Source organism: Cololabis saira, chromosome 22, assembly GCF_033807715.1.
Source record: "Cololabis saira isolate AMF1-May2022 chromosome 22, fColSai1.1, whole genome shotgun sequence".
In the NCBI taxonomy this organism is placed as follows: domain Eukaryota; kingdom Metazoa; phylum Chordata; class Actinopteri; order Beloniformes; family Belonidae; genus Cololabis; species Cololabis saira.
This window is the reverse complement of record NC_084608.1, coordinates 32,155,999-32,168,257: the sequence shown is the minus strand read 5'-3', so window position 1 is coordinate 32,168,257 and position 12,259 is coordinate 32,155,999. Positions and strand designations below refer to the sequence as shown.

At 38.9% G+C, this 12,259-nt stretch overlaps 1 long non-coding RNA gene across 1 annotated transcript; it reads left to right on the top strand.

Annotated features, from left to right (window-relative positions):
* Positions 1–8,372: 8,372 nt before the first annotated feature.
* Positions 8,373–9,412, top strand: LOC133423577 (uncharacterized). The gene is made up of 3 exons (XR_009770822.1): positions 8,373–8,514; positions 8,841–9,022; positions 9,141–9,412. It is a non-coding gene; the product is annotated as an uncharacterized LOC133423577 (long non-coding RNA).
* The last annotated feature ends 2,847 nt before the right edge of the window (positions 9,413–12,259 follow it).

The window sequence follows — 12,259 nt, the reverse complement described above, 5'->3', positions numbered from 1 at the left end:
ATTATAGTACTCTGTCAGCACTTTATAGTATAGTATATTTTTTTTTTTTTTTTTTTCAAATATGTTTATTGTGTTTTTTTTTTTTTTTTTACATTAACATAAGCACAACAATAAAAAAAAACAAAACAGCAATGCTCAGTATAACGTTGGTCTAGACAGTACATATTTGCATTATACCTTCACTTAACCAGTACAGTAAAAGGAAACCCCTTCTTTATAGAAAAACAAATAAAAATAATAAAGTCAGGCCGTAGATACATCAATCTACATTAGCTAGTCAAGAATAACATTTGCGAGCATTGAAGCCACTGTAGAGTTAGAGAAGTGAAGATACGGAGTCCAAATGTCCTTAAACCGTCCTTCTGACGAATGAAGCAAACAGGTTAAGTACTCCAGAGGAAAACATTCCATTATTATCTTGTGCCAGTTCGATTTAGTGGGGGGTTTGTCGCTTATCCAGGATAGGAAGATGTTTTTCCTTGCTGCATACGTAAGAATATTATACAGTCTGGTAGAGTTGACATCCACAATAGAGCGTTGATTGGGGTAACCCAGGATTAAAGAAAGAGGGTCCATATGTAACGCAACACCAAATATATTTTCCAGATCTTGCAGAACATCCATCCAGTATGCTTGGATTTTAGTACAAGACCAAACACAATGAGTATAGGTGCCCACTGCAATTTTACACTTTAAACATAAAGGTGAGAGTTGTGGATTCATTTGATGTCTTCTATTAGAAGAGATCTGCAAACGGTGCAAAATTTTGAATTGCAACAACCTGGCACGGTTACATACAGATATTTTCTTTGTTTGAGTCCATATCTTAGTCCATTTATCCTCATCAATATCCACACCAAGTTCTCCCTGCCACGTCCGCATAGTATCCTGTACATTTATAGCTTCAGTCTGGCTTAAAACATTGTAAAAGCGAGTAATGGATTTTTTAGCTGGGCCAAGGAGGAGTAATTGCTCAACTGCAGATGTAGCAGCATCAGTATTAAGAGTAGTTTCCCTGTTTATGTAATCTCGAATCTGTAGGTATTTGAAAAAATCATGTCTGGGGAGATTATACTTTTCTTGCAGTTCTGCAAACGAAAACATGGTTGCGCCTTGAAATAAATCACACAATCGCTTTATTCCTTGAGATGTCCAAGCGTTATATCCACCATTCTTCATGCCTGGTAAGAAATTAGGGTTGCCCTGAACCGGGACCAAAGGAGATGTTAGTCCAGACCTCCCTTCAAGCTTTTGTGTAATAAACCATGCTTTTAGTGTATTACAGATTATAGGATTATTATTGCAGTGATTCCTGGCAGATTTTAAATCTTTGAAGGCCAGGAGGCCCGGTAGGGAGCCTGAGGTCTGTGACTTTTCTAAATTTAGCAAATCAGAAGTCATGTCTTCCTTGACCCACTCTGCAACAAATCTTAAATGGGATGCCAGCTGATACCATCTGACGTTAGGGAGATCCAGACCCCCTTTAGAGCTAGGGAGTTGTAGTTTTGTAATTTTTAACCTGGGTTTCCTCTTGTTCCATATGAAGTCACTCAGCCAGCCATTAAGCAGCTTCAGTACCTTGCCTGACAAAAGTATAGGGATCATCTGTAGGGGGTATAATATTCTAGGCAAAATATTCATTTTAATGATAGAAACTCTGCCAAGTAATGATAAGGGGAGAGGAGTCCATCTGTTCAGGTCTTTTCTTATGGAGTCAAAGAGGGGGCCGAAATTAGCCTTAAACATTTCATGAAACAATGGTGTGATATGAATACCGAGGTAGACAAAACCCGTAATAGACCATTTAAATGGGAATGAGGGTAATGTATCAGTTCTAAGATTTCCCATTGGCATAGCCAAAGATTTCGAGAAATTTATTTTGTAACCTGAAAATTGCCCAAACAGAGTGATTACATCAACAAGATGTGAAACAGATTTTTCAGGCTCTAGCACATAAAGCAAGACGTCGTCGGCATAGAGAGAAATTTTATGTTGGGTCCCACCCACATTTATACCAACTATTTCAGCATCCCTCCTTATGGCCTCAGCGAGAGGCTCTATCGAAAGGGCAAAAAGGGCGGGGCTGAGAGGACAGCCCTGGCGTGTTGAGCGTTGAAGTGGGAAGTAGTCAGATCTGTAACCATTGGTAATGACTGCAGCCATTGGATTATTATATAATAATTTGATCCATCTAATGAAATTATCTCCCAAATTAAATTTTTGTAAGACATTAAACAGGTATTTGCATTCAACATGGTCAAAAGCTTTTTGAGCATCCAATGAAATTACCACGCTATCAATTTTCTGTGTTTGACAAATGTTGATAATATGCAGCAGCCTCCTAACATTGTGACTAGAACTTCTACCCTTGATGAATCCTGTCTGATCCTCTTTGATAAGAAAAGGTAGGACTTTCTCGAGACGTAGTGCCAATATTTTAGATAATATTTTAATGTCCTGATTCAAAAGAGCAATAGGCCTATATCCTGAGCAGTCTTCAGAGGATTTTCCTTTTTTTTAAATTAAGGTAATGTCGGCTTCCCTTAGCGAGTTGGGGAGGCTACCAGTATTGAAAGAATGTTCCAGCATGTCTAGGAGTGGGTCTATAAGCACATCTTGAAATTCCCGATAAAATTCGCTGCTCAGCCCATCAGGCCCTGGTGCCTTGCCTGACTGCAGGCTTTTTAGTGCTGATAGAGCCTCTTCCCTGGAGATGGGAGCATCTAATTCACATTTTTGGGAATCAGAGATGGTTGGAAGGGTTAATCTGTCCAAAAAGGATGCCATCTTATCTGAGACACCTGGTGGTTGATCTGATTCATACAGCCTAGTGTAAAACCGCTTAAAGGTGTTGTTAATGTTTTTGTTATCAAAGTGGCGGGTGCCATTTTCATCCTGAATGGAAGGAATCACTTGAGGGTCCCTTTTAATTTTGGTCAGGTGAGATAGATACTTACTGGGTTTATCCCCATACTCATATAACCTTTGCTTTGAGAAGAGAAGAGCACTCTTAGCCTGTTGTGTTAGTAAAGTATCCAGAGCAGCCTGTGCAGCACATTTCTTTTGCAAGAGTAACGGGTCTGATGTAGAGCAAAGTGCATTTTTAATATCGTCCAGTTCTTTTTCAAGTTTTCGCTGTTGTTCCAACTGTTTTTTCTTTTTTGAAGCTGAGAAGGCTATAACTAAACCCCTAATATATGCTTTTGATGTCTCCCACAGCAAGGATGGGTTATTGGTAGATTGTGAGTTAATAGACAAAAATATCCTAAATTCTCTTTTTAGATAAGAAATGAATTTGTCATCCTTCAGGAGACGCGTGTCCAATCTCCAACGTTTACTTTTTGGGGATTCTATGTCAAGAGACAATTCAAGGAACATATACGCATGGTCGCTAACCACAATATTGCCTATTGAGCAGGAGGACACAAATTGTAACACAGACTGGGGTACTAAAAAATAATCAATACGTGTGTGGCACTTATGAGGAGGGGAGTAAAAGGTGAATTCCCTATCAGATGGATGTAGCATACGCCATGTATCAACCAAGTTGATTTCCCCACAAGTCGACAAAAGGGCTCTGGCCTGGGCTGTCAGAGAAGAATTTCGTGGAGGGTGTCTATCAAGTTGAGGATTAAATAGACAATTAAAATCACCTCCCACCAAGGCCAGTGGTGAAGATATTTCAGCAAATTCTGAAAATGCTTTAGTTAATAAGTCCGGGGAATAATTAGGTGGGCAGTAGAGATTCATAATAGTAATTTCTTTGCTATTTAACACACCATTTATAATTACAAACCTTCCGTACTTGTCTTTTATACACTTTTTTAATTGAAATGGCAAATTCTTGTGTATCAATATAACAACCCCCCTGCTGCTGGTGGTAAAAGAGGAAAAGTACGCCTGGCCAACCCAACTGTATTCAAGTTTGAGATGCTCGCTGTCTTCTAAGTGGGATTCCTGTAGTAGAGCCACATCAACCCTCTCCCTCCTCAACAAAGAGTAAACCTTCCTACGTTTCACATTACCTCTCAGACCCCTTACATTCCATGAGCAAAATTTTAGTTTGTAAGGTGGCATCTTTTTTTAGGCAGTTTATCCAAATGTGTTGACATTGTATACTGAATATGAAAGACCAATACTGAGCATGAACTAACACAAAACCAGAACAAATGGAACAAATACAGTAAAACACTGTGCATGTTGAAAAAAAAAAAAAAAGGGGGGGGGGGGGGGGGCGCAAGAGAGAAAGAGAAAGGAAAAAAAAAAGAAAAATGTGTTGGGATCTCTCCCCAGATGGAGAGGGGATTGCTGTTCTACAAGACCTCCACTAGGGGGGGAAGACGTGCTTCTCACACTATGTAAACAGGAAAAAAAAAGCAAAAAACAAAGCAAGTGACATTACCTAGTCGGCAGGGGCTCACAGCAACACCCAATTAAACAAAAGTTTTAAACTTATTAGTCTTAGTATTTAAATAGTTACTTGTACAAAAACCAGCTGTACTTCGACTGAATAAATATCAGCGATCAGTAACTATGGCGACATCTTAGTGAATATTATAATAAGGAATAATCATACACATGAATGCAACTTAAGATGCGTCATAATAGAACATTATGATCAGTGCATGACCAAGATTTCAGACTTAGCTCTCAGTGGGCGGAGTATCTGTCATTTCTGACGACCTGCGCTGTTTTGCAAAGGTAAGAGCCTCTGCAGGGGAGAGGAAGGTTTTCTTCTTGCCGTTCAGTGACACCTGCAGCTTTGCAGGGAAAAGCATTGAGTAATCAGCACCGATCTGCCGGAGATGTTGTTTGGCTTCGTTAAACTCCTTTCGTTTACGAAGCACTTCGGCGGACAGGTCGTTGTAAAAGGATATTTTCTTCCCCTCCAGTGTAATATCCCCGCCCGCTGCCTTACGTCGGGCTGCTGCCATCACTCTCTGCTTCTCCGGAAAGGCGTGGAACCGAATGATGACCGGGCGCGGGCGTTGTTCGGGCGCGGGCTTGGGCATTAGAGAGCGGTGAGCCCGTTCCAGCTTCACTCGTCCCCCCTTAGCATCCATGTCGAGAAAATCTGGTAGCCAATGTTCAAAAAAGTCCAAAGCATTTTTTCCCTCCACATCCTCTGGCAGGTTGAAGATGCGGATATTTTTCCGTCGCCCCCTGTTTTCCAGGTCGTCTACATGGTCGATGAGGACCTCCACTTTTTTCTCCAGGGCTGTTATAGAATTACCTTGCGACTCGTTAGCTGTCTCGAGCTGTAGGACCCTGGCCTCTGCTTCATCCAAGCGGTCTTTAGTCTTCTTCAGCTCGGTAGTGTGAGAGAGGACTGTTTGAGCCAGAGGTTCAAGCTTTTCGTTGATAGCCACCATTAGCTTGTTGGTCATCAAGTCCAAAGCTTTAGCGAGACCCGGGTCCAGCTCTGCCTCGTCATTTTCTTCCTCATCATGCTCGCCGCCATGATGAGCCAGCAGCGTAGCTGCGTTATCCGTTGGCTGTCGCGATTTATCTCTCTTTCGGCCCGGCATTGTTTGGTGTTCCTTGGACCAGAATAGTTCTAGAGTCATACTACTGCACTGGCATTATAAAATGACAACGTGGTTTAAGAGAGAATGCAAAATATAAAGGGTGTTGGCGGAGCTCCCGAAAAGCCGACCGTCTCCTAGGCCGTCATCACGTGACCCAGTATAGTATATTTTTATAGTATATATCATATATTATAGTACTCTGTCAGCACTTTATAGTATAGTATATTTTTATAGTATATATCATATATTATAGTACTCTGTCAGCACGTGATAGTATAGTATATTTTTATAGTATATATATTATAGTACTCTGTCAGCACGTTATAGTATAGTATATTTTTATAGTATATATCATATATTATAGTACTCTGTCAGCACGTCTCTCCTAGAACGTTACAGTATAATATATATTTATAGTATATATCATATATTATAGTATAAATTGTATTCGATGGTGTTTTTCAATAAGAATGTAAGTAATAAAAGAAGAAGAAGAATGTAATAAAAAGTACATCCTGTTGTTCCTTTCAAAATAAATCGACAACAGTTAAAAGGGCAAAATGAGTCTGTTTCGAGGAGAAATTAGTGCAAAAACAACCTTCATCCGTCTTCTGTCATTAATTAATGTCATTACAGTCGGTAATTTATGAATAGTTCTGTAATTAAAATGAATTACAGACGATAATGTCGTTAAGTGGAAGAAAACTGTAGTTTCTAGTGTCACCACAAGAGGGCGATCGTAACAACGTTTCGCCCTCTAGCAGTTCGCCCTCTGGCGGTTATACAAGGTAATTGCAGTCAGGGTAAAGTTAGAATAATTAAATGACAACAGTACATCCTGTTGTTCCTTTCAAAATAAATTTACAATAAACAGTTTAAAGTACGACGACAACGAGTCTGTTTCGAGGAGAAATTTGTGTAAAAACAATCTTCATCCGTCTTCTGTCATTAATTAATGTAATTACAGTCTGTAATCTATCAATAGTTCTGCAGTTTGGATGAATTACACACAATAATGTTGTTAAAGCGCCTTTCTACAAAGAAATGTACGTTTTACGTCTCATTTATTCATTCACACACGCACTAATATACTTGGGAAACGGCTAGGCACCAAATATAATATATTTAATTTTCTCTTTATTGATCCCACAAAGGAGTAATTCATGTTATATCAGCTATAGAGAACAAGGTAGTGCCGAAAAACAATATATAGTGCTCCACCTTGCTTCTCTTTCCTTTTATTGCAACACATTCATTTACATACATGACAGTGGTACATAAACACTGCATTGATCACCACACTACACACACTACACACACAGCTCCATCACTGTCTCGTCTTTTTCTTTTTTCACATCCGTGATTTTAGTCGTCTTACAGAATCAGGAATTCATCTGTTAATAAAATATGTAAAATATGTCAAAGTGAAGGACACACACACTCACACACCTAATCTAACGTCTGCTGCAAGGTGGAAAGGTGAATAAATCTCACACTGTGAAAGCTTTTATCAGATAAAAGTAGTGACCATGAATATATATGAAGACACTTATTAAAAGAAAACTCTGACATCAACTCCGTTTGGCTGCATCAACCTGTAAGCTACAAACAAAAACGTACTTTTGTTGGGGACAAATTCTCAGTGAGAATTCACTTTACAAATACAAAATTTCCCCATTAAGAGCTTTCATTTGCTGGTTTTAAGGTAAGTTATCATTAAATAGTAAAAGTAAAACTACATTTATTATTTTTGGAAATTGACCTATTAATCAAAGTGTACAAATCACTATTGATAATGTGGAAGTGGAAAGAGTTTCTTGGAGTGGTTATTGACCATAAGCTGTGCTGGAAGCCTCACGTCAACTTCTTAAAAAAACAAAATATCAAAAACCATTGCAATTCTATATGTAAAAATATTCTAACATTAAACTCACTAAAACTCCTGTATCAATCTTTAATAAAACCAACGTACTAACTAACTAACATACTGTATAGAAGTATGGGGACACACATTTAAGACAATCACGAAACCAATATTTTTACTCCAAACAAAAGCAATGCGACTCAAACAAAGTTGGATACAAGCACTCAACCAACCAATTATTTATAGATTCAAATGAGCTTAAATTCAATGAACTGGTGGACTTCAAAACTGCACAGCTCATGTTCAAAATCAACAATAACATGCTGCCAGACTGTGTTCAAAATATGTTCAATTTAAGACAAAGCCATTACAACCTCAGAGGGGAGAGCAGATACAGGAAATCAACAATCAGAACCAACACCAAACTGAGATGCTACAGTGGCAGCGGTGGATAATAAGCTTTGCTTCAGCCTACCCCTTTTTCTGTTTAGATGTTATTTGTACGGAGCCCCCGAGTGGCCACTGGAGGAAAAAATAAATAAAGAACGCTAACTCGAGCCCTCGATATCCTAATTCGTTCGCTCGATATCCTAATTCGTTCGCTCGATATCCTAATTCGTTCGCTCGATATCCTAAATCGAGGGAAAGAAATAATTATTTCGAGGGAACGAATTAATTATTTCGTTCCCTCGATTTAGGATATCGAGCGAACGAATTAAGTATTTCGTTCCCTCGAAATAATAGAGAGAGTCGCAATCTACGTCATCACCTGGCGCAGCCGCCATGCTGGACGAACCATTAGCAGCTCTTCAGACCACTACGCACCGCGTACAGACGTGCCCCCTCTTCGTCGTGTTTTACGTGAAATGGTTACTTTACATTATTCTGTAAACCCTGGTAGCCTGTTGCTGTGTTGTGGCTGCAGCAGCAGCTCCACATAACAGACGTGGGGAAAAAAATCGCTTATGGTTTAACTTTTCACCGGTTCCTGCTCGGAGGCAGAACCTCCAAACATCTGAGATAACAAACAGTCGTCGGCTCGCTTGGCTGTAAGACGACCAAATATAACCTTCCACATTATCCCGATGTCGATGAGAGTCTGCTCCCTGCATTTTCATTCTGGTAAGTTAAAGATGCTGTATGATTATCTTTTTATACATTGTCTCTCCTTCAACCGCGACACCACACACACACACATAGAAGCGCTCACACAAACACACGTAAAGGCAGTCACAAAGCTAACACTATGCATTACATAGACGTGACACTCATAATCATGACATGTAAGAAATCATAAAGTCATTACAGGTGCCTTGTCATGACTATGAGTGCCACATCTATGTTATGCACATCCATTCAAATAAGTGTTCCTATCATAACATAACATTAAGGTTCTATATTTTTTCAAGACTTATGTTTTGGGATAATAATTTTGATTGTGTTACCAGGAAAACCAGCAAATGAAATGTACAGCTCCCACCCAGACTGAGGCCCATCTCTCAACCTGGGCCACACTAAGATAAATGTCACATCGACTGCACGCTATGAGAGAAGGGAAGGAGAAAACGGCGGAGGACTGACAGTACACCTGCGATGGATGACACAGTTATGGATGACCTTCTTCCAGCAGGTAAGCCTTACAGAGCCAGCAGATACAAGACCATATCTTGTTTTTGTTGCAGCTGTATGTGGCACATTTAGCTCTAATGATTTCCTTCAGAATATACTATATCTTATCTGATCCACAGTGGAGACACCAGCACCAGTAGACGATGGAGCTGACCAGAGACCGCTGACAGAATGTGACTTCTGTCATCGTCGGCAGGATGAAATCAAGCAGCTGCTGGAAGAGAACAGGGCCCTGAAACGGGAGCTCGGTCAGAGGAAAATGGGTGAACATTTCCTGAAGGATGACATCAACAAAGTGAAGTACTACACTGGACTTCCACACCTCGAAGTTGTCATGGGTGTTCTAGCCTGTGTTGCAAAAATGAGTGATGCTAAAACCCACACTGAAATAAATGTGTCTGAAATACAGCCATAAGTGTCTGTCGCATCCATACCCAAAATCTTCACAATAAACATACTTAAATGCATATGTCTTATAAACAAGGAGAAATAACAGTTTGATGTGCAAAAACAAGAAGTGTTTATTTGAAAGTATTGCAACCTGAGAACACAGAACCTAGTGCAATTTGAATGCTTAAAAAAATTGTTACAATTTAAAAAATGGAGGTAGTGCAATTTCTTATATTGCAATAATAAATATACATGTTACATATAAATGCTTTCAATACCAAAATTAAATAGGTATCTATACAATAACATATTGAAAACAACAACATATTGCAAGAATGGGTACAAGTAAACAATGGAGGTAGTGCAATTATTTCAATAATAATAGTATATATCCATGTTTCTTATAAATAAATAGGTATCAATACTATATATATATATTTATATAATATACAGTATTTCTTATTGTCTAGCAGTGTGGCTTGGGGCTTGTGCCTGCTGGCTGGCGTCCGTAGGCCAGGCATGGGAGTGTTGTCATTGATGGCTCGGTCCAGAGCAATCCTCTCAATCAGCTCTACTAAGAGGAGACAAATGAACATACATTAGTTCATTTGTCATAAAACTGTAGAAAGCAGCAGTAATACTAAAGTAACACTTTACTGTTTATATATATATATATATATATATATATATATATATATATATATATATATATATATATATGTGTGTATATATATATATATATATATATATATATATATATATATATATATATATATATATATATATATAATGTGTATGTATATATATATATATATATATATACATATACATGGGTCAGATTAAAGCAGCGTTCCTCCTTTTATAGTTCAGGATAACTTCATGTAGAACACGATAGTTGGCATCTGCTGACTCCTGGCTGGCTGGGATCGGTTGGCTTGACTGCAAAACGCCACAGCAGCAATCCTATGTTCAGATTTAGGGCAGGGATTACAGGCGCATCAATCTGGGGTAAAACAAAGGAAAACAGGAGATATAAGATTTAAAAGACTTTCATGGCAGCCATTTCAAGTTAAGCCTGGTAATCACACCCCTTGTTAATTATAAGTGGACCATGCCAAGACTTTCTCGATAATGACTAATGAAACCTCAATCAAGTAGACTGACATCAGTTATGCTACATACTGGATGACACAGTAATTGTAGGATATACAAGAGCAATGACAATTGTTATCAATTGGTATAAATTTGACTGAATGTGTGTTGTCATGACCATGCATCACATCACACTCACCTGGTGCACAGGTACACTGTGGCAAAGGTTGGTCAGATTAGAGCAGCGTTCCTCCTTTTAGTTCAGGATAACTTCAGCGGTTGGTTGGCATCTGCTGAGGCATGAGATAAGAGTTTTGATGAACACAAACCAGTCACAACAATCGTAGCCGGTAACTGGAATGATTGTTGTTGTTGTGTTGTTGCCAGAGTTGCTAGTGTACACTGTACAGTGCTGAATAAACAGAGTTCGGTTTATAAAGTAACCAGTAGCCCTTGGTCATTCTACATGGTGTCAGAAGTAAACAGCATACGCGGACGCATCACGTTTTGGGAAACAAGCTGGCATTGGGACTAGAAACAAGCTAGCTGCATAGCATTCACCAAATGCTAACGTAAACACGGTTCAAACGATTAAACAACAACACAAGGAAAGGGATGTGCTCTTTTGTATCCAGCAACCAGACGCACCCAGTTTGCTATGCATAAAAAATACAGTATTTAGCCAATTCCCTGTAACTAATGTATTAAACTCAGCTAAAACTAGCTTGTTGCTTTAATGACAGTTGTTTCAGAGTCGTGCAGCTGTGACATGCCCAAGAAACTACACATTTAAACCTCACGTTTTAGGAAACAGGCTAGAATTACCACTTAATACATACCGGATTCAGAAATAATGAAGTATTTGACGGAGACAAACCCATTTAAGCATAGCACGTATTGTTGTGACTCCACCAGCCTATTATTCATGACGAAATGGCAGAAAGCTAACTAAAGTTGGTCATTCAAACGTTGACCCTATGTTTTAACAAAAAGCAAGTTGTTTTCGTTTGTCAACCGTACCGGGAGTGATTGGTTAATTCACCGTGGATTCATCATAACTACTGGCCTGACTAAAGTCAAGCTAGCTGCATAGCATTCACTAATGCTAACGTAAACAAGGTTCAAACAGGCACGGGGTTCAATTAAAACGATTAAAATACAAAACAAGAAAAGGCATGTGCTGTTTTGGAACAGCCTGCTTTCTTAAATTACTAAATTCTTCATTAATTAATTCCAAACTTACACGACTGAGAACGTGAGATGCTCCAGACTGCTCCGTGCTCCTCCACTGGTCAATGTGCTTCATCCGTGGGAAAGATATGCTAAATCGATGCTAATGCTAATATGATTATTTCGAGGGAACGAAATACTTAATTTGTTCGCTCGATATCCTAAATCGAGGGAACGAAATAATTATTTCGAGGGAACGAAATAATTAATTCGTTCCCTCGAAATAATTATTTCGTTCCCTCTATTTAGGATATCGAGCGAACGAATTAGGATATCGAGGGCTCGAGTTAGCGTTCTTTATTTATTTTTTCCTCCAGTGGCCACTCGGGGGCTCCGTATATTTGTTTATTTGTATACTGGAAACTTTTTTGTAATGTTTTCTTTGAACAGTGTATCCGTTTTCTTATTGTCATTTTTATTCTTTGTTTTTTTTTGTGTCATGACCGAAAATAAACTAAACTAAACTAAACTAAAAACTAAGGTAACAGAAAAACATCTTGTTGAGCAACAGGCTCTTTTGTGAGCT